The sequence below is a fragment of the Pelophylax lessonae genome (assembly GCF_965119305.1).
Source record: "Pelophylax lessonae genome assembly, chromosome: 11".
Lineage (NCBI taxonomy): Eukaryota > Metazoa > Chordata > Amphibia > Anura > Ranidae > Pelophylax > Pelophylax lessonae.
Genome location: NC_138778.1, coordinates 71859319 through 71879345, shown reverse-complemented (window position 1 = coordinate 71879345; position 20027 = coordinate 71859319). Strand labels below are relative to the sequence as shown.

Here is a 20027-nt window from a genome sequence, read left to right as displayed (position 1 = left end):
TTTTCTCCAAGAAATACCATTTACATTGTTGTCCCTTTAAGGGCAGCATGTTTTCCGAGAGGCCTCCCAACCCTCCACTGCAAGAAAACCCCCCCCCAAAAAAAAAAAACTGTTTCAAAGACCAATTTCCTGAATGTATAATAAGGGGTAGCTTCAGCAATTGGGGGCATACTTATCCTCATACAGAGTGTACATCCACTCCTTTGCCATATGGTTATGTCATTATAAACACTTTTATCATTAAGATTTGTCTCGCAGTGGACAGGAGGAAGTCATATTCCAGTGTTAGAAAGGTATGGTTTCAAGTTCAAGACAGCAAAATATGGGATATCACATTACATCACAGGACAGTGACCTTCCCCAAAAAAAAAAAAAAAAAAAAAAAGGATATTTACGTAGTAGTGCTGCCACACTTCAGCCAATTGGCAGACTGTAAGCAAAATAGTCAGTAGTATAGTCTGTTTGTGGAATTTGACCTAAACAAAAGTCATTGGTTCATTAGATGTATAAACCCAGTAGAACATTGACTGCAGCAGATAACAGTCATTTCTGCAGGAGGACTTGAGCCCATCCAATATAAAAAGGGACTTTCAAGTGTTTCCAATACACACATAGAAAGGCTTGAAAAAACAACAGCATGAGATGACCACCGGTTCAGTAGTTGGAACATGGATGGGTGCAGTATCCATGTCTTGTTTCTTCACAGAAAATATAAAGAAAAACACAACAGTAAGACACCATGGACGCTGGAATAAGGGATCAAGAAGCTCCTTGTAACCCTCAGTGGGATTTCTTGGGAATCATGGAAACGGATGATACTAGCTGTTACAACACATCTTGCACATTCTCCCTCTTCGGATTTAACAGAGCAGTAAGGAGGGTTTGGAAGGATATCCACTGAAACTTTTCCCTTAATTTCCTCCATTCACTGGGTTGTTCAGTGTTCTGATGTCAGCAGTTCCTTTAAAAAAAAAAAAAAAAAAAAAAGGCAAAATCAATTACAAGTCAATACTATTAAAGGAGTTGTAAAGTCAGGTATTTTTTATCCTAAAGCATTAAGATAAGAAGCCTTCTGGGTGTAGCAGCCTGCCCAACACTCCCCTAATCCTTACCTGAGCCCATTCTCTGTTCAGCGATGTCCGTGAGTCCCTTGGCCGTTCAGTACTCTCTCTCCTGATTGGATGAGACACAGCCGCGGCACCATTGGCGCCTGCGGCTGTCAAAGTCAGTTAGCCAATCAGGAGAGAGAGGAGGCGGGGCCGAACGGCAGCTCCGTGTCAGAATGGACACACAGAGCTGCAGCCTGGTTCGGATAGTCCCATAGCAAGCTGCTTGCTGTGGGAGCACACGACAGGAGAGAGGGGCTAAGAGCAGCAAAGAGGGACCTGAGAAGAGGAGGATCTGGGCTGCCCTGTGCAAAACCAACTACACAGAGGAGGTAAGTATAAATTTTTTTTTTTTTATGTGATTTTTGGCTTACCGTAAAATCAATTTCTCTGATGTTTATTGACGGACATAGCTCCTCATTTTCATGACCATTGGGTTATACTGACACCTACAGAAGTAGGACACTAAGCGGACAAAAAAAAAAAAACTTGACCACGCCTATGGGGCAGTCCCTGGGGGTATAATGCCACACTCTTTGCTATAGGTATTCAGTTTTGTAACAAGCAGTGTCAAAAGAAATAATCTCAACTCCAAAGAGGGGCGGGTGCTGTGTCAGTCAAAGAACATCAGAGAAATGGATTTTACGGTAAGTGAAAATTCCCATTCTCTCTTTCGTTCATTGATTGACACAGCTCCTCATCTTCATGACCATTGGGACGTCCTAAAGCAGTGTCAAACATGAGGGGTGGGAACAGCAGAAAAAAACTTCCCCAAGGGTAAACATAGCCAACCAGGTAACTTAGATTAGAGCTCAACTAACAACTGAAGTTCACCTGAAAAAAAAAAAAAAAAAAAAATAGAAAAACACCCTCAAAGAGGACAAGTCCTCTTAACAGCAGCCGGCAAAACCTTGCGGCCGAAAGAAGCATCCGCAGATGCCAACACATTCACTTTATAAAACTTTGTCAATGTGTGTACAGACCACCAGGTAACCACCTTGCAAACCTGCATTACTGACGCCTGATGACAGAAGGCTTAGGAGGCACTAAGCGCCTGAGTGCGCCTTAACAGGAAAAGGAGCAACTTGACCCTTAATGGAATAAGCCTGAACCAGAGTCTGTCTGATCCATCTGGAAATGGTCGCAGCAGAAGCAGCCAACCCTTTGCGAGGTCCATCCATGAGGACAAATAGGGAGTCTGACTTTCTAAAAAGACTCCGGAGCTGCCAGGTACACCCTTATTGCCTGAACCACATCCAGGGAATGCAAAGCAACTTCCTTAGGATGCTTAGGCTTGGGATACAGGGAGGGCAACACAATGTCTTCATTCAGATGAAAATCAGAGACAACCTTCGGAAGGAATGACGGACATGGACGAAGAACCACCTTATCCCTGTGAACCACCAGGTAAGGTGAATGACAAGACAGCCGCCAGTTCAGACACTGTGCACGCAGAGGTAATAGCCACCTAAAAGGCCCCCTTTTGGATCAACAGAAGCAGGGGAATCTCCCGAATATTTTCAAAGGGAGGCTTCTAAAGGACTAACACCAAATTGAGGTCCCACGGTGGCAATGGAGACCACACTGTGGGTGCGTACCTTTATACAGTGCCGAACGCCCTGTATAAAAGGTGTGCACCAAGGAGAGTGTGGCCAACGGGCATTGAAAGTAAACTGGAACCAAGACAAGACTAGCGCAAATTCCTATAAACCCAAATCCAGCTGAAATAGACTAATTCAACTCTTTAGATGGACAAATGGGGAAAATCAAAAAAATATTTTTAAAAAATATTTTAAAGTGCCAGTGCAAAATTGTAGTTCCCTCTTCTATAACTATAAGTATATTGTTTGATATAGAGAATATATTCTATAACTATAAGAAGTATATTACATAGTTACATAGTTAATGAGGTTGAAAAAAGACATAAGTCCATCCAGTTCAACCTATGATGTGTGTGTGTGTGTGTTTGCTTTTAACCGTACATTGTATACCCCTGTATGTTGTGGTCTTTAAGGTGTCCATCCAATAGTTTTTTGAAACTATCAATGCTCCCCGCTGATACGACTGCTTGTGGAAGAGAATTCCACATCCTTACCGCTCTTACAGTGAAGAACCGCTTACGCACTTTAAGGTTAAACCGCCTTTCCTCAAGTTTTAGTGAGTGGCCACGTGTCTTATTGTATCTCCTTTCTCTGAATAGTTTGTTCCTTATGCTAGGGTCGCCAGTACAGTATTTGTACATTGATATCATATCCCCCTCAATCGTCTTTTCTCCAGAGAGAAAAGGTTCAGTGCTTGTAGTCTTTCCTCATAGCTGATGTCCTCCATTCCCTAATTATTTTTGTTGCCCTTCTCTGGACTTTCTCCAGTTCCAGCACATCCTTCCTGAGGACCGGTGCCCAGAACTGGACAGCATACTCCAGATGTGGCCGGACCAGAGTCTTGTAGAGTGGAAGAATAATCTCTTTATTTCTGGAGTGAATCCCCTTTTTTATACAACCCAGTATTCTGTTGGCTTTGCTTGCGGCGGCTTGGCATTGCATGCCACTGCCAAGCCTGTTGTCTACCAGTACCCCCAGGTCCCTTTCCATCCTAGACTCACCCAGAGGTTCCCCCCCTAGTGAGTAGCTTGCTTTCTGGTTCCTGGCCCCCAAGTGCATTACTTTACATTTTTCTACATTAAACCTCATCTGCCATGTAGTTGCCCACCCCGTTATTTTGTTCAGGTCTGCTTGCAAGATTTCCACATCCTGCATAGAAGATATTGGCATGCCTAATTTAGTATCATCTGCAAATACTGAGATTGTACTAGATATCCCCTCCTCTAGATCATTTATGAACAAATTAAACAGGATTGGTCCCAGGACAGAACCCTGGGGGACCCCACTTTCCGCACCCACCCAATCCGAGTACTCCCCATTAATCACCACCCTCTGTACTCTCCCCTGGAGCCAGTTCTCTATCCAGGTACTCACCTTACGGTCCATACCTACCTTCCTTAGTTTGTACAGTAAGCGTTTGTGGGGAACGGTGTCAAAGGCCTTTGCAAAGTCCAGATACACCACATCCACCGGCTTACCTTTATCTAGGTGGCAGCTCACTTCATCGTAGAAGGTTAATAGATTGGTTTGGCACGAACGATTTTTCATGAATCCATGCTGATTACTACTTATAATACCGTTTTCATTACTAAAGTCTTGTATGTGGTCCCTTATCATCCCCTCCAAAATTTTGCAGACTACTGATGTTAGGCTGACCGGCCTATAGTTACCCGGGATATATCTCGGCCCCTTTTTAAATATTGGTACCGCGTTGGCTTTTTTCCAATCAGCTGGCACCATACCCGTCTGTAAACTATCCTTAAAGATCAAGAATAATGGTCTGGCAATCACCTGGCTGAGCTCATTAAGAACCCTTGGGTGCAAGCCATCCGGTCCCGGGGATTTATTGATGTTAAGTTTCTCTAGTTCAGCTCTAAGTCTATCCTCTGTTAGCCATGGCGGCACTTCCTGAGGTGTATTATTTAGTTCGGCCTTACAAGCGGGGTTCGTGTAGCCCCCCGATTCCTTTGTGAAGACTGAAGAAAAGAAATTATTTAACACTTCCGCCTTTTCTCTGTCCTCTGTGGCCATTTTTCCTTTATCATCTTTTATGGGGCCAATGTGCTCTGGCCTCGCTTTCTTACTGTTTATATACTTAAAGAACTTCTTGGGGTTCTTTTTACTCTCCTCCGCTATATGTCTCTCGTGTTCTATTTTAGCCGCCCTGATTTCATCTTTACATTTCTTATTACACTCTTTGTAGTGCTTAAATGCTGCCAATGACCCCTCAGTCTTGTATTTTTTGAAGGCCTTTTCTTTAGCTCTAATATACATTTTTATGTTGGAGTTTAGCCACCCAGGGTTTAGCTTTGCTCTTTTAAATTTATTTCCCTGTGGAATGCACTGGCCCACCCCCTTGTTAAGTATGCTCTTGAAGCACTCCCATTTTTCCTCCGTGTTCTTTGTTCCCAGGGTTCTATCCCATTTGATATTTTCTAGCAGCGAGCGCAGTTTAGGGAAATTGGCTCTTTTGAAATTCAGTGTCCTTATATTACCCTTGTGTTTCCTATTACTGTAATACTGAAACCAATTGACCTATGGTCACTGTTCCCTAAGTTGTCCCGTATTTCTATATCCGTGAGCAGGTCTGTATTGTTAGTAATCAGTAGGTCAAGTACCGCATTGTTTCTTGTCGGTGCATTCACCATCTGACCCATGAAATTGTCCTGCAAAACATTTAGGAACTGCCGAGCCTTGGCTGAATGCACGGTTCCTTCTGCCCAGTCTATATCAGGATAATTAAAGTCCCCCATTATAATGACATTTCCCATCCTTGCTGCCAATCCTATCTGTAACATGAGGTCCGCCTCACCCTCCTCCCTCTGGTTGGGGGGCCTATAGCATACGCCCAATATTACCTTCCCCACCGTGCCTTTCCTTTGAAGCTCTACCCATAGGGATTCTGCCTCATCCATAGCTCCATTATTATCATCCCTCATATTTACCTGTATACTGTTCTTAATATACAAACATACCCCTCCCCCTTTTTTACCCTCTCTATCTCTGCGATAAAGGGAATACCCCTGAATGGTCGCCATCCAGTCATGAGAGCTGTCAAACCAAGTCTCAGTTATCCCCACAAAATCTAAGTCCTCCTCAAACATCAGCAGCTCCAGCTCTCCCATCTTGTTGGCCAGGCTTCTGGCATTGGTATACAAGCCTCGTAATTTTGATGTTTTTAGGCTGCTCTCTTGATTTTTCCCCGTACCCACCCTGGGTATAGGAGCTCCGAACACCCTACCGCTAATGCCCCCAGTTCTGCCCTCTGAAACTTGCTTTCCACTGGCTAATTCTACATCTGTACCCTCCCCCCCCATTCCCTAGTTTAAAACCCCCTCTAACTTTTTGGCCATCCTCTCACCCAGTACGGCTGCACCCACCCCATTTAGGTGCAATCCGTCCCTACCAAAGAGCCGGTGACCGACTGAGAAGTCGGCCCAGTTCTCCAGGAACCCGAAACCCTCCTTACTACACCAGCTCCTCAGCCACTCGTTAACTTCCCTAATCTCCCGCTGCCTCTCTGGTGTGGCTCGAGGTACAGGTAGCATTTCGGAAAATACTACCTTGGAGGTCCTTTTCCTCAACTTAGCGCCTAAGTCCCTGAAATCGTTTAGGACTCTCCGTCTTCCTCTGCCTATGTCATTGGTACCCACGTGTACCATGACAGCTGGGTCTTCCCCAGCCCCACCCAGTAATCTGTCCACCCGATCCGCGATGTGCCGAACCCGAGCGCCCGGCAAACAACAGACTGTTCGGCGCACACGGTCTTTGTCACAGATTACACTATCTGTCCTTCTAATAATCGATTCCCCTACCACCAGCACCTGTCTTTCCTTTCCCTTTCTCCCGGCCTCACTGGAGGAGTTCTTCCCCTGGCAGCTAGGGGCATCCCTCTGCTCCAGCAATGCTGGTCCCTGACTGGTTTCCCCAACATCACACAACGGGGCGTATCTATTGGGGTGCTCCAGCCCAGGATCAGCCTCCTTGCCTTGACCCCTTCTACCCCTCCTAACTGTCACCCCTCTACTCCTCTCTGATGCCTGCACCTCCAATACTCCGCCCACCTCTGTGCAGACCCCTGTCTGCACCTGACTGGTACGATCCTGGCTCTCCTCCGGTATGGACATTCGTCTTGGTGTTGCCAGCTGCTTCCCTAGATTCAGGACCTGAGCTTCCAGGGAAGCAACGTGCTTACATTTAGCGCATTTGTATTCGCCCTCGATCGCATGACCGAGGAACGCATACATATCACAAGATGTACACCGAGTCGCATCTCCACACCCGCCGGGCATTGTACCTACTAATCTAATGGGGATACAGCGATTTAAGTCTATCCTATGTGGCTATTTCCTGGCTTCCTAACGCTACCTTCTCACCCTCTGGTATTCCGCTCCACTCACTTGACACCGGTCAGTCACACAACACTCACAATCTCACAGCCTGATCAGACGCACAACGCTGAGTCGCACAGCCCGGTCAGACGCACAACACTCAGTCGCACAGCCCGGTCAGACCCACAACACTCAGTCGCACAGCCCAGTCAGACCCACAACACTCAGTCGCACAGCCCAGTCAGACCCACAACACTCAGTCGCGCAGCCCGGTCAGACCCACAACACTCAGTCGCACAGCCCGGTCAGACCCACAACACTCAGTCACACCGCCCGGTCAGACCCACAACACTCAGTCGCACCGCCCGGTCAGACGCACAACACTCAGTCGCACAGCCTGGTCAGACGCACAACACTCAGTCGCACAGCCCGGTCAGACCCACAACACTCAGTCGCACAGCCTGGTCAGACGCACAACACTCAGGTAGTGATAGGTACTCCCAGACAGTACCTATCACTACCTATATATAGATAGATAGATATATCTTATATATAAGGGCTCGACAATCCCCGGGCGCCAGGTCGCATTTGCGACTAGAATTAGCGACCTGGCGCCTGGGGGTGCCCTGCAGAAGGTGTCCTGTCATTTTTGCCCGGACTTCCACGCACGGTGTGCACGGACTTCCGGGCCGTCCGAAAATTGAGGCCCCGGCTTTTCGGCCTACTTGAGATGACAGGCTTCCAATGGGGAACTGGCGCCCTCTTGTGGAGGCCGGGAGTAATGACTGTTGTAATGACTGTTTCCACTGCCTTTTTGTTCTCAATTCATTCATTACCATCTCCCTGTCCAGTTAGTTAACTTTGACAGGGAGTGTGGTTATTATTTAATTTATTTTTTAAATGTAAAAAAATAAATAAATAATATTTTTGTTCTTTTTTTTTTTAATTATTAAAAAAAAAAAAAATTATATATATTATATATATATATATATATATATATATATATATATATATATATATATATATATATATATATATATACACTTTTTTTTTTCCTCATCGCCATGCCACAGCCGAAGGCCCCTTTCACACGGGCTGTCTGATCAGGTCCGCCTGTCAGTTTTTCAGGCAGACCTGATCGGACCCTTGATTCTCCTCTATGAAGCAGTAATCTGCCGCCATCTGATCCTGTCCACCAAAAGCAGACGGATGGTGGTTCCATTTTCTATCCATCCCGTGGATCGGATCAGATGGCATCGGATGGAAAGAGACAGACAGTCTGTTTTCATCCAATTGTGCTATAGAGGAGAGTGGGGTTCTAGTCATATGTGTAAATTTAGTATCCGTTTTATTAAATAAAGCTTGGTTGTTAGTTTAAAAAAAAAAAACAAACTGGCTCCTAACTTTTTTAGCTGGCTCCTAGATTTCAGGAAAATTTGTCAAGCCCTGTTATATATTAATCATTTTTCATAGATTTTTGCACTTTAGTCACCACATTATTGGTCTTCTTTCTTCCGTTATCATACTGCCATCTTGTGGACAGTTCTCAAATAACACAATTTATATATTTATTCACTTTTTGCACATTATTCCCAGTTTGCGGTATATTTTTACATATTTTCTATATTATAATATATTTAAATTTGCACACTACACGCTAGTGGGAGTCAGCTATATATGTGTATATATATATATATATATATATATATATATTATATATGGTATAAGTCTACATTTATATATTCATATTTTTTTCACTGATTGCACTTTACCACACATTTTCCAGTGCGCAGGCTCATTCACATGTTTTGCACTTTACCAGGCTGGGTGAACTAGCTGGTAGATCTTCATTTCATATAGTTACATAGTTACATAGTACATTACATTTCAGTACATAATATATTCGCTATATCAAACAATATACTTATAATTATAGAAGAGGGAACTACAACTTTGCACTGGCACTTTAAAATATTTTTTAAAATTTTTTTTTGATTTTTCCCATTTGTCCATCTAAAGAGTTTAGTCTATTTCAGCTGGATTTGGGGATATAGGTATTTGCGCTAGTCTTGGTTCCATATATGCGTAGTATATCTACAGTCAACCAGCAGCATTTTCCGTTGACCCTTATTATACAATTTATATTTTCCTATACAAAAGATGACACCCAGGGCGCTCGATTATATATTTTCTTGTTGAATGAAACCTGCTAAGGCCGAGACCTGGCCCTTGATGGCACTCAAGGCTAGGCACTACTCAACCCCTCATTGGAGGAAAGCCAAGATCCGAGTCACTGAAAAAGAGCAGGGGGGAACCCTGAGGGATTCACACCACGCAATGTAAGTCTTCCACGTATGATGGTAAATCTTCCTAGAAGCAGATTTTCTAGCTTTTAAAAGAGTCAGATAATCCTCTATCCTTCAGCACCTGGCTTTCAACAGCCAAGCCATCAAAGCTGGCGACTGTAAAGCAGGATGGAGCACTGGCCATTGGGACAGCAGATCTTCCCTGAGAGGAAGTCTCCAAGGAGCATCGGCAACCAGCCGTACCAGATCGGTGAGGGCAGTCTGGCGTCACTAGGATGACTGGAATCCTTTCTGCCTCGATCCTGCGCAGGAGTCTCGGCAGAAGTTTGAGAGGAGAAATGCGTAAATCGGACGATACTGACTCCAAGTAGCCACTAAAGCGTCTGTGGTGTCGGCTAGAAGATCCCGAGACCGTGACAAAAACCTCTGCACTTACCTGTTGAGGCGAGAGGCCAACAGATCCACCTTGGTTTAACACCTGTTGACTGAGGAAGTCCGCCTGCCAATTTTCCTCTCCTGGAATGTGCGGCTGGAACGATTCCTTCTGCCCACCTTAGAATGTCAGCTACTTCCCAAGCCACCAGGACACTTCTTGTGCCCCCTTGGTGGTTGACACAGACCACGGCTGCGGCATTGTCTGATTGAATCTGTACCGGACACCCCTGGAGATGACTTGTCCAGAAAGTCTGATCACTCGGAGCTCCAGGACATTGATCTGTATAGCCTGGACTCTTCCAGAGACCAGACCCCCTGAGCACACTCTGCCGAGGACGCCTGCCCACCCAGATAAGCTGGCATCAGTGGTGGCGACCATACAGTACAGGGGAAGAAATTGTTTTTCCTGACGAAGTGCCGGAGAATGAAGCAACCAAACCAGGGTCCCTCCCTCTGATCCCAGAGCACAAAAAATGATCCTGACAGGAAGGGGGGCCCTGGCAGGCACCCCCATCAGGCCCATCCCCCTTCAGAGGAATGATCGTTCGGTCACCGGCGGTGTAGATGGGGTGGGGGGGGGGGCACAGGCCTGCACTAGACAACCGAGAAGGGGGGACGAGGACTGGGAGGGAGGAGAGCCATCCCAGGAGGGGCCTACGTCGATCCCCAAAACCCTCCAGGGGTAGTGGGGGGACAGATACCACACCAGGAACGGGGTGGGCACCGCTCCGGACAGGACACCGCTCCATCGCAATGTGGGTGCTGTCCGTGTTATATTCTCCGTGTTGTGAGAGACACAGGACTCTGGTCTGGAACAACGGTTGTTTATTCAGGACTCACTGTACAGCATTACAGGACAGCTCTGCATATCAATACATCTCTACATGTGTCTAAAGATGGCCACTCTGCCCCTTGTCATCACTCCTGGGTGGAGCCAGCCTTAAAGTGACAGTACATGTGAAACCCTTCAGGTATAACACCTTCCATCCATACCTAAAAAAAAAAAACAAAACAAAAAAAAAACAACAAAACGAGAACAGGCATAAAACAGTAACTCATAATTGTCCAATACAGTCCTCCAACTCAGGAGATTTACATGGTTTCTTCCATGTCCGGATGTGAGAACAACTTCCAGGGAAGCTCCGGGGAGAAAATGGCAGCGGATCACTTTCGGCGGGCCCGTCGAAAGTCTCGTAACCGGTCTTGCATTTGAAACCGGTCAGGAGGGCGACAGTGTCGTTGAGGACGGGCACCCAGCGACTCGGGGCTGGAGGAAGCAGGGCTGGCCGGAATGGACACCGGCGGGGCCAAGAGGGGATTCCCTAGCTCAGAGGGTGAGCAGACCTCTGGACCAGGGCTGGAGGGCTCTGTTGGAGCTGAGTTCAAAAGTTCAGAGTCTCCCCAAGCATCAGTCTCAATGCCTCCTGATCCGGTAGGAGCAGATCCTTGAGACACTGGAGGTGCAGCCGATGTCAGGGATTCGGGCAGCTGAGAACGAGGACGCAATTGGTCCGCATGCCTTCTGCAAATGGAACCATCTTCCAGGCAGACCCTATACATTTTGGGTCCCAAAGTCTCTGCGACGATAGCAGGAAGCCAACGAGTGTTGGAAGCGCCATAAGATCGGGCCCATACCTTTTGCTGGGCTGTAAACCGGGGAATCTCGTCGTGTTCGACCCTCTTGTCTTGGGACTGCCGTACATGTTCCTGGACCGTTTGAGGGCGGAGCATATCCAAAACAGTCCATGGCTGCCGACCCAAAAGAAGTTCAGCTGGAGTTTTCCCAGTGGTTGCATGTGGTGTGGTTCTGTAAGCAGAAAGGAAGGAGTCCAGCTGCTGGGGTGACAGGGACTGTTGTTTACTTGTAGCCACAGTAGCTTTGAAATAGCGTTTGAAGGTCTGTACAAACCTTTCTGCTTGACCATTTGTAGCCGGGTGGTAAGGTGCGGTCAACTTGTGTTTGATGTTGTGGACAGTCAGGAAACCCTGAAACTCCTGGCTTGTGAATTGTGCACCGTTGTCTGTGACAATTTCTCTGGGGTATCCAAACGTAGCAGCGAGATGTAACAGTATGGAAATCGTCGCCTTAGTCGTTGGCTGAGTAACAGGAACGACCTCAGGCCACTTTGAATGGGCATCAATAATGATCAAAAAGGTGTGTCCTCTGATCGGGCCTGCAAAGTCCAAGTGTAGGCGAAACCAGGGAACGGTGGGCCAAGTCCAGGGCTGGACGCACCCTCGAGGAGGGTCTCTCGCAGTTTGTGCACATCCAGCACACGCATTCACATATGTCGTGATATCGGAGTCGAGGTTCGGCCACCACACATAGCCTCGGGCCTTTTGTTTCATACGTGTGCCCCCGGGATGACCAGTATGTAGCAATTCCAGAATGTGTCTCCGGAGGGTCTGTGGAACGATCACTCGGTCTCCCCATAAAACACAGTTGCCAGACACAGTTAATTCCAGACGCCTACGGAAGTAAGGCTCATAATCCTGTGTGACAGTTGCAGGCCAACCGTACCGTACCCAGGAGAGTATTGTCTTAAGGAAGGTATCCTTGGCTGTATGGGCTGCTACTTCCCCGGAAGACAGAAAGGACAGGCTGGTGTAACGACAACTCTTGACAGGTGGAGAAGAGTCTGTTAATGTCCTTGTCAGACGGGACATGGCGTCTGCATTAGCGTTGGCATCATGGCTGCGATACTGGATTTTGTAGTTATATGCTCCCAAGAATAGGGCATAGCGTTGAAGACGGGCTGCAGTCGTCTGGGAGATGCCTTTGTCAGGGCTAAAGATCTGAAGGAGTGGTTTATGATCAGTCAGTATGGTGAATTCCCTACCATACAGGTAAAGATGAAACTTCTTAATTGCCCATATGAGCGCCAGAGCCTCTTTGTCAATGTGAGAGTAATTGCTTTCTGCTTTTGTCAAGGACCTGGAGGCGAATGCCACAGGTTTCTCTGACCCATCTGGTAAAACGTGAGATAGTACAGCCCCTAGACCATAGGGTGAGGCATCACAAGCCAAGGTGAGAGGCCTTTGGAGGTCATAGTGCACGAGCATGCGTGACGCCAACAGCTTTCGCTTAGAAACTTCAAAAGCACGTTGGCATGCAGCCGACCAGTTCCATCTGGAGTGTGTCTCCAAAAGCTTGTTTAATGGAAACAAAGTGTGTGCTAGATCCGGCAGGAATTTGTGGTAATAGTTCAGCAAGCCCAGGTATGATCGCAGCTGCTGGACGTTGGTCGGGGCTGGAGCTTTTACTAAAGCATCAACTTTGGCTTCCGTGGTGTGTATACCCTCTGCATCCACAAGGTGGCCACAAAACTCCAATTTAGGTACCATGAATTGGCATTTCGCCAAGTTCACTTTTAGACCCTGTTCTTGCAGTCTCGCGAACACAAGCTCCACGTTATGCTTGTGTTCCTGGTCCGTCAGGCCCGTGATGAGCATGTCATCTAACAGGCACTGTGTGAAAGGAATGTCCGCCAAAATCTCATCCATTTTGCGTTGCCAAATGGCTGGGGCGGAGGCTACCCCAAACACCATCCGATTGTATTCATACAGTCCCTTGTGAGTGTTGATTGTTAGAAACTTGCGGGACGAAGGGTGGACCTCAAACTGTAAATAAGCTTGCCTGAGATCAAGCTTGGTGAACTTTTGACCTCCTGCAAGAGAGGCAAAAATGTCATCTACTCTGGGTAGGGGATACTGGTCTATCTCCAGTTGAGAATTTAGTGCCATGCGGAAATCGCCACAAATGCGTAAGTCCCCATTCGCTTTCTTTACTGGTACAACTGGTGATGCCCACTCGCTGTGCTCTACCTTTGAGATGACACCTTGTTCCTCCAGCCGGCTTAGTTCAGCTTCCACACCTGCTCGGAGTGCGAAAGGTACCGTCCGAGCTTTGAAGAACCTAGGCTGGGCATTGGGTTTCAGCCTGAGTCTCACACAGTCATGCTTTATTTTTCCCAAATGGTTATCAAAGACTTGCGGGAATCGCTGTTTCAGGGACTTCACCCATCCCTCTTCATCCCCTGATGGGATGGTCACGCTGTTGCAGGGGTTAATGGCGATGTCTGGCATGCCAAAGTGAGCAATCCAGTCTCTCCCAAAAAGAGGGGGTCCCCCATGTTCTAGGATATATAATGGCATTCTCTTTGTCTGACCCTTGTAGGATACCTGTACTTTCACGTACCCCAGTGGGTGGAGTATCTGCTTTGAGTATGTCTGCAGTTTGATTGGTGTTGGACGGACAGTTGTTCGGATCAGAAGTTTTCTCCATTGTTTCTGGGTGATAACAAACTGCTGCTCCTGTGTCTACATCCATCTTGAGTTTCTTTCCTTCCACGGTTACCTCTACAGTCATTGCTGAGGGTGCTGAATGCATATGATGCATGTCCAATCTGTGGAGCACTTCCTCATCCTCTGATTCCGATGACGATGTATATCTTCCCACCATATATGCCTTTGTCCTGGGGTTCAGAGGTTGTTTATTTCGCACCTTCTTACTACGGCAGACTCGTTTCAGATGGCCTGCCTTTCCACAATTATGACAGAGCTGATCCTTAAACCGGCAGACTTTGTGATCATGGTCTGTATTCCCACAACGGTAGCAAGCTGACGTCCTGGTTGGTGAGGTTCTATATTTACAGTTAGCTGCAGTTTGCTTGACTGCTGTTCTGAAAACTTCCTCTTTAACCTCTCCCCTTCTGCTCTGGGGGTTCAAAGCTTCTGTATCTTTCACAGCCATTTCCATCACTGAAGCTATCTCAATTGCCTTTGTAAGGGTAAGGTCTTTCTCTGTTAACAGTCTCTTTTGGCTAGACTCACTATTCAGTCCCATGACAAACTTATCCCTCAGTGCAGTTGGTAAATACTCCCCAAAAGAACAAGTTGAGGCTAGTCTGCGAAGGGCGAGCACATAAGCCTTAATATCTTCACCCGGCTGCTGCTGCCGCTGATAGAACCGGAATCTTTCTGCAATCTCTAGTGGTTTAGGCTGGAAGTGATTCCCTAACAGTGTCAGGAGCTCTGCCAAAGTCTTAGTTGCTGGTTTTTCAGGGGAAAGGAGATCCCTAAGAGTGTCATATGTCCTAGCACCAACCAGTGTCAGAAAAACTGCTACTTGTCTGTCGCCTGGGATGGCATTTGCACAGAAATATTGTTCTAATCTTTCAATCCAAGAAATCCACGTTGTCTGTTCGCCATCAAATTCACTTAATGTCCCGATCAATGACATTTTCCTGCTGGGCTCTGTGGGTTTTGTATTCCTGACAATCCAGAGTTTTTTTTCTTCCTTTCCTTTCTCACACGGATAGTAACCTTGTAAATCCCATCCTAGTCGCCACTGTTATATTCTCAGTGTTGTGAGAGACACAGGACTCTGGTCTGGAACAACGGTTGTTTATTCAGGACTCACTGTACAGCATTACAGGACAGCTCTGCATATCAATACAGTCCGCCAGGAAGAAACGCTGTGACTCAGGCCAAAGCCAGTTCGTAAGCGCCCTCACGAGAAGTTTAACTCGCAGGCCAGGCCCGTCCAGTGAGGCTATGTCGCGGCCGACCTAGCGTGGAGCTGCAGTCTGCACGTGTTCGCTGGCTGGACTGGGGGGGGGGGGGTCCCTAAGGATCTAGATCTAAGGATCTAGATTATCCAGTTCGTCACCCAGGCTGGCACTTGAAAAAAGATCCATTTAAAAAGAAAAAATTGCCAGGACCAGAGATCCCAGCAAGGGACTAGGTCCTTCCTCCTGACTAGAAGGAAAAAAACTGAATACCTATAGCAGAGAGTGGGAGTATACCCCCAGGGACTGCCCCATAGGCATGGTCATGTTTTGCCTGCCTAATGTCTTACTCCTATAGGGGGCAGTATAACCCAATGGTCATGAAGATGAAGAGCTGTGTCTGTCAATGAACGAAAGAGAAAAGAGACTTTACAATCACTTTAATGCAATATTCTGCACTACCTTAAAAACGACAAAGCTGCTAGCGTTTTATTATTAATTGTATCAAAAGAAACGAACACTTGCAATGCCACAATTAACAGATAACCTAAAGTATATAAGTTTTAAATATTGGCTTAACCTAAATAACATAAAAAATTAAACAATAGCATAGGAAAGTAAAACCTTTGAGAAGGCTCAGTTTTAATTGGTTTTCAAGTGCCAGCCCCAATTGGATAATATCAGTGGGTTACTGGCCCATATCTAAATGCACTTTTACACTGCGTGTTTGCATAATTTTTACTGTTAATAAAGCCCATCATTTTTACTGCACAAGGATGCAAAAACAAAAAACAAGTGCAACTCTAGCACAATAAAAACTGGATTTTTCATACATTCTTAGGCTCCATGTACACGGGACGCTGGAAATGGCCGTTTAGGAGCAGTTGGGCGTTTTTTTCAGAAGCCCCTGAACCCATCTACATTTTATCTTATCTGTCCATGTACACAGGGTCGTTTACAGTCATTTGCAGGCAGTTGAGTTCAGGGACTGTTTTTAGAACGCAATTATTTGCGTTCGAACGTGTGTTTCCCGACGTTTCAAACGCACAAACGCGTCTGAACGCGTCCGAACGCGATGACCCGCGTTTAGCGTTCGCGTTTTTCCATTTTAAAGGGGAATAATTTTTTTGACCTCTAGGAACGCTTCTAAACGCAAACGCCGCTAAACGCGGGTACAAACGCGACCGAACGGACGTTTCAAACGTCCTAAAAATTCCAGCATTCAAAGGGACTTTTAACAACGTCCCGTGTACATGGAGCCTTACCTGTAAAATATATTTCTTGGAGTACATTACATCACGGGACACAGAGCAGCCATAATAACTACTATCTAGATTATACGCCACCTATAGGCGAATGGACACTGGCAAACCAAAAGACAGGAAGTCCCCCTCTGTATTACTCCTCCCATACAGAAAGTACCTCAGTTTTGTAGCAAACATTAAAAATCCCAGACAAAAGAGGATTGACCTCTGTGACCCGTGATGTACTCCAAGAAATTATTTTACAGGTAAGAATGTAGGAAAAATCCACTTTTCTTTATCAAACATCATGGGACACCGAACAGCCATAATAATTATTAATTACTATCTGGGACGTCCCAAAGCAATACCCTTGAGGGGAGGGAGACCGTAATTACGATGACAGCCATCAGACTAAAGGAACTACATCGCTGCTTGCAGCATGCTGTGATCAAACGCAGTGCTCTCTTGAGCTTTAAGATTCACCTAATAAAACTTAGTGGATGTATGCACTGAAGACCAACTAGCGGCCTTGCACATCTGAGCCATAGACGCTTGATGATGAACCGCCCATGAGGCACCTACTCCCCTGGTAGAGTGTGCCTTTACTCGAAAGGGTGGGGCTTTTCCATTCAAATCATAAGCTTGAACAATGATCTGGTGGATCCAATGGGAAATAGTTGATCTTGATGCTGCCTGCCCCTTCCTGGGCCCTTCTGGCAGTACAAAGAATTGGTTTTCCGAATCTGAGCTGACATCTTCAGCTAGACTGACAGCTCGCACTACAGCGAGAGAACGCAACAATTTTTCTTCTGCCGAACGAGGATTTGAAAAAAAAAAAAAAGGCAGAGTGATATCTTGATTCAAATAAAAACTGGACACCACCTTGGGCAACACCACACTGTCTTGGTGTAGAATCAAAAATGGTTCCTTACAGGAAAGAGCCACCAGCACCCTCCTAGCCGAGGTTACAGCAACCATAATTACAAATTTTCTTGTTAAAAGAACCAGAGGAGTACGCCGAATGGCCTCCAAAAGGTTTCTTTTGTTGGACAGCCAGAACCAGATTCAAATCCAAAAGGGCACAAGGGTGGCCTGACTGGCGGAACAATTTGAATCACTCCTTGTATAAAGGCTCGAACTAAAGAATGTGAAGCAATCGGCCTTTGAAAGAAGACCGATAAGGCCAAAATCTGCCCCTAATTGTTTCTAAAGCCAGCTTCATTTCTACCCTCATTTGTAAAAAAGGCAAGAATCCTCCCAATGACATATTTATGGGGATGCCACTTTCTGGCCTCATACTAGGAAATTAAAAGATTTCCAGACCCTGTAGTAAATGTTCATAGAGTCTGGCTTCCTGGCATTTATATTAGAATCCACTGGTCCAGAGACCCCGTCGATCCTTCAAAATCCAGGCTTCAATAGCCTAACCGTCAAATTTAGTGACTGTAAAGCAAGATGGAATACTGGACCCTGAAAGCGCAGGGCCGGACACAGTGAAAGGGACCATGGCTTTCCTACCATCAACTTTACTATTCTGCATATCAAGTCCTTCTAGGCTAAGTTGAGGCTACCAGTATTACTCGTTTTCCCTCTTACGCAGAAGCCGGGGCAGGAGTTGAACCAGAGGAAATGCATAGATCAGGGAAAACTGATCCCAAGGAGTCACCAAAGCATCTGCCCTGATTGCGAGCAGATCCCTGGTTCTGGAGACAAATCTGTCCAGCTTGTTGTTGAACCTAGATGCCCACAGATCTCTGTCCAGGTACCCCATCATTCGCAAATGAAAGAAAAAAATCCCCCCCCCCCCCCCCGGAATGAATACGGCCGAGAGGAATGGCACATATTCCTCTGCCCATGTCAGAATGTTGCCCACCTCCTTCTGGGCTGTCCTACTCCTGGTGCCCCCTTGGTGGTTAATATAGGCCACAGACATGGCACTATCAGAGTGCATCCCGACGGGGCATCCCTGTTATCTGGCAGTCAAAAAAACTAGAGCCCAGATCTCCAAGATATTGATGGGAAAGCTCTTTTCCATTCCAGACTATTCCACCTGGACAGCGGCTTCCTCCAGAACCGCTCCCCTAGCCCGATAGACTGGCATCCATGGTCACCACCTTCCAGACTACTGGCAGAAAGGAATTCCCTTTTTCCAAATTCCTGGCTACTAGCCACCAACTGATACTCACACTTGGGAACAAACATGTGACAATCCAAAACACTGAATCTATTTGTTCCAAGCAGACAGAATATTGTTCTGCAACGGTCTGGGATGGAATTGTGTGTAAGAAACTGCTTCGAAGACACCATCTTTCCCAGCAACTTCATGCAAAGGTGTATAGAGGGGCACTTCTTCCTACCCTTACAACCTGAACGAGATTCTTCACGGCATTGAACTTCACCTGAAGAAAAAACACCCTTGTCTGAGCAGTGTCCACAATTATACCCAAATACGCCAGGCTTTTTACTGGCTGTAGGGCTGACGTCTTTAAGTTAAGAACCCAACCCAGGCGTTTTAAGTACTGAACTGCCAGGGCCACATTCTGCCCTAGACCTGAAACTGATTGATTCATGAGTAAAAGATCGTCCAGGTATCCTATTACCAATATGCCCTGAGATCTTAGCTTTGCCAATACTGGAGCCAGAATGTTTGTGAATTCCCAAGGAGCCTTGGCTAACCTGAAGGGCAATGCAACTGAAAATGAAGCTCCTCCACCGCAGAATTGCTGAAACCTTTGAGGAGGTTGGAAAATCGTCACATGCAGGTGTGCGTCTTTGTTGTCTTAGGATGCAAAAAATTCCCCTCCTCGCAGAGGCAATAGAACCAATTGGCTCCATGTGAAAGGAACGAATACTTAGAAACAGATTCAGAGCTTTGAGAACCAAAATGGGTCCCATGTCTCCATTCGGTTTTGGAACTGTGACGAGATTTGAGTAGAAGCCCTTGAACTTCTCATTGGCTGGAACTTCTACAATTACTCCTAATAGATTTGCAAATGGTCTAGCGCCTGGAAGAAAGACCTTTTCTTTAACAGATCTGTGGGTACAATGGATCTTAAAAACCGAGAGGGGGGGGGGGGCACACGCAGGATTATAGTTTGTATCCCTGTGACACTGGAAATGACCCACCTGTCCTAAATCACCTCTTTCCAGGCACCTGAGAACTGTAGAAGCTATCCCCCCACCCATAGGAATAAGGACACCCCTTCATAAAGGTGGACTTGGCAGGCGCTCTGGACCCAGGACCCTTTCTGCCCTTGAGGCTTACCTCTAAATTCAAAGGGCGGAGGCCATCTAAACTGCCTGGAAGTTGAGGTACTAGGCACCGGAGCGCTAGAAATCTTAAAAGATGGTTGTTTATTTCTTCTCCTAACGGGCTAGAGCGCACTCCCTGAAATATTTTGGATATACTTATCCAGGTTGTCACCAAATAGGCGCTCCCCATGAAATAGGAAACGAGTCAGTAACTTTTTGCAAGACAACTCCGCAGACCAATT

At 46.4% G+C, this 20027-nt stretch overlaps 1 protein-coding gene across 1 annotated transcript in view; it reads right to left on the bottom strand.

Moving 5' to 3' along the window:
• Window positions 1–397: 397 nt before the first annotated feature.
• The window catches only part of SOCS7 (suppressor of cytokine signaling 7), a 99480-nt gene continuing 79850 nt past the window's right edge, over window positions 398–20027 (bottom strand). The window contains exon 10 of the mRNA XM_082272330.1: window positions 398–961. The gene's annotated coding sequence lies outside the window, so the exon portion shown is untranslated. The remainder of the gene's footprint in view (window positions 962–20027) is intronic.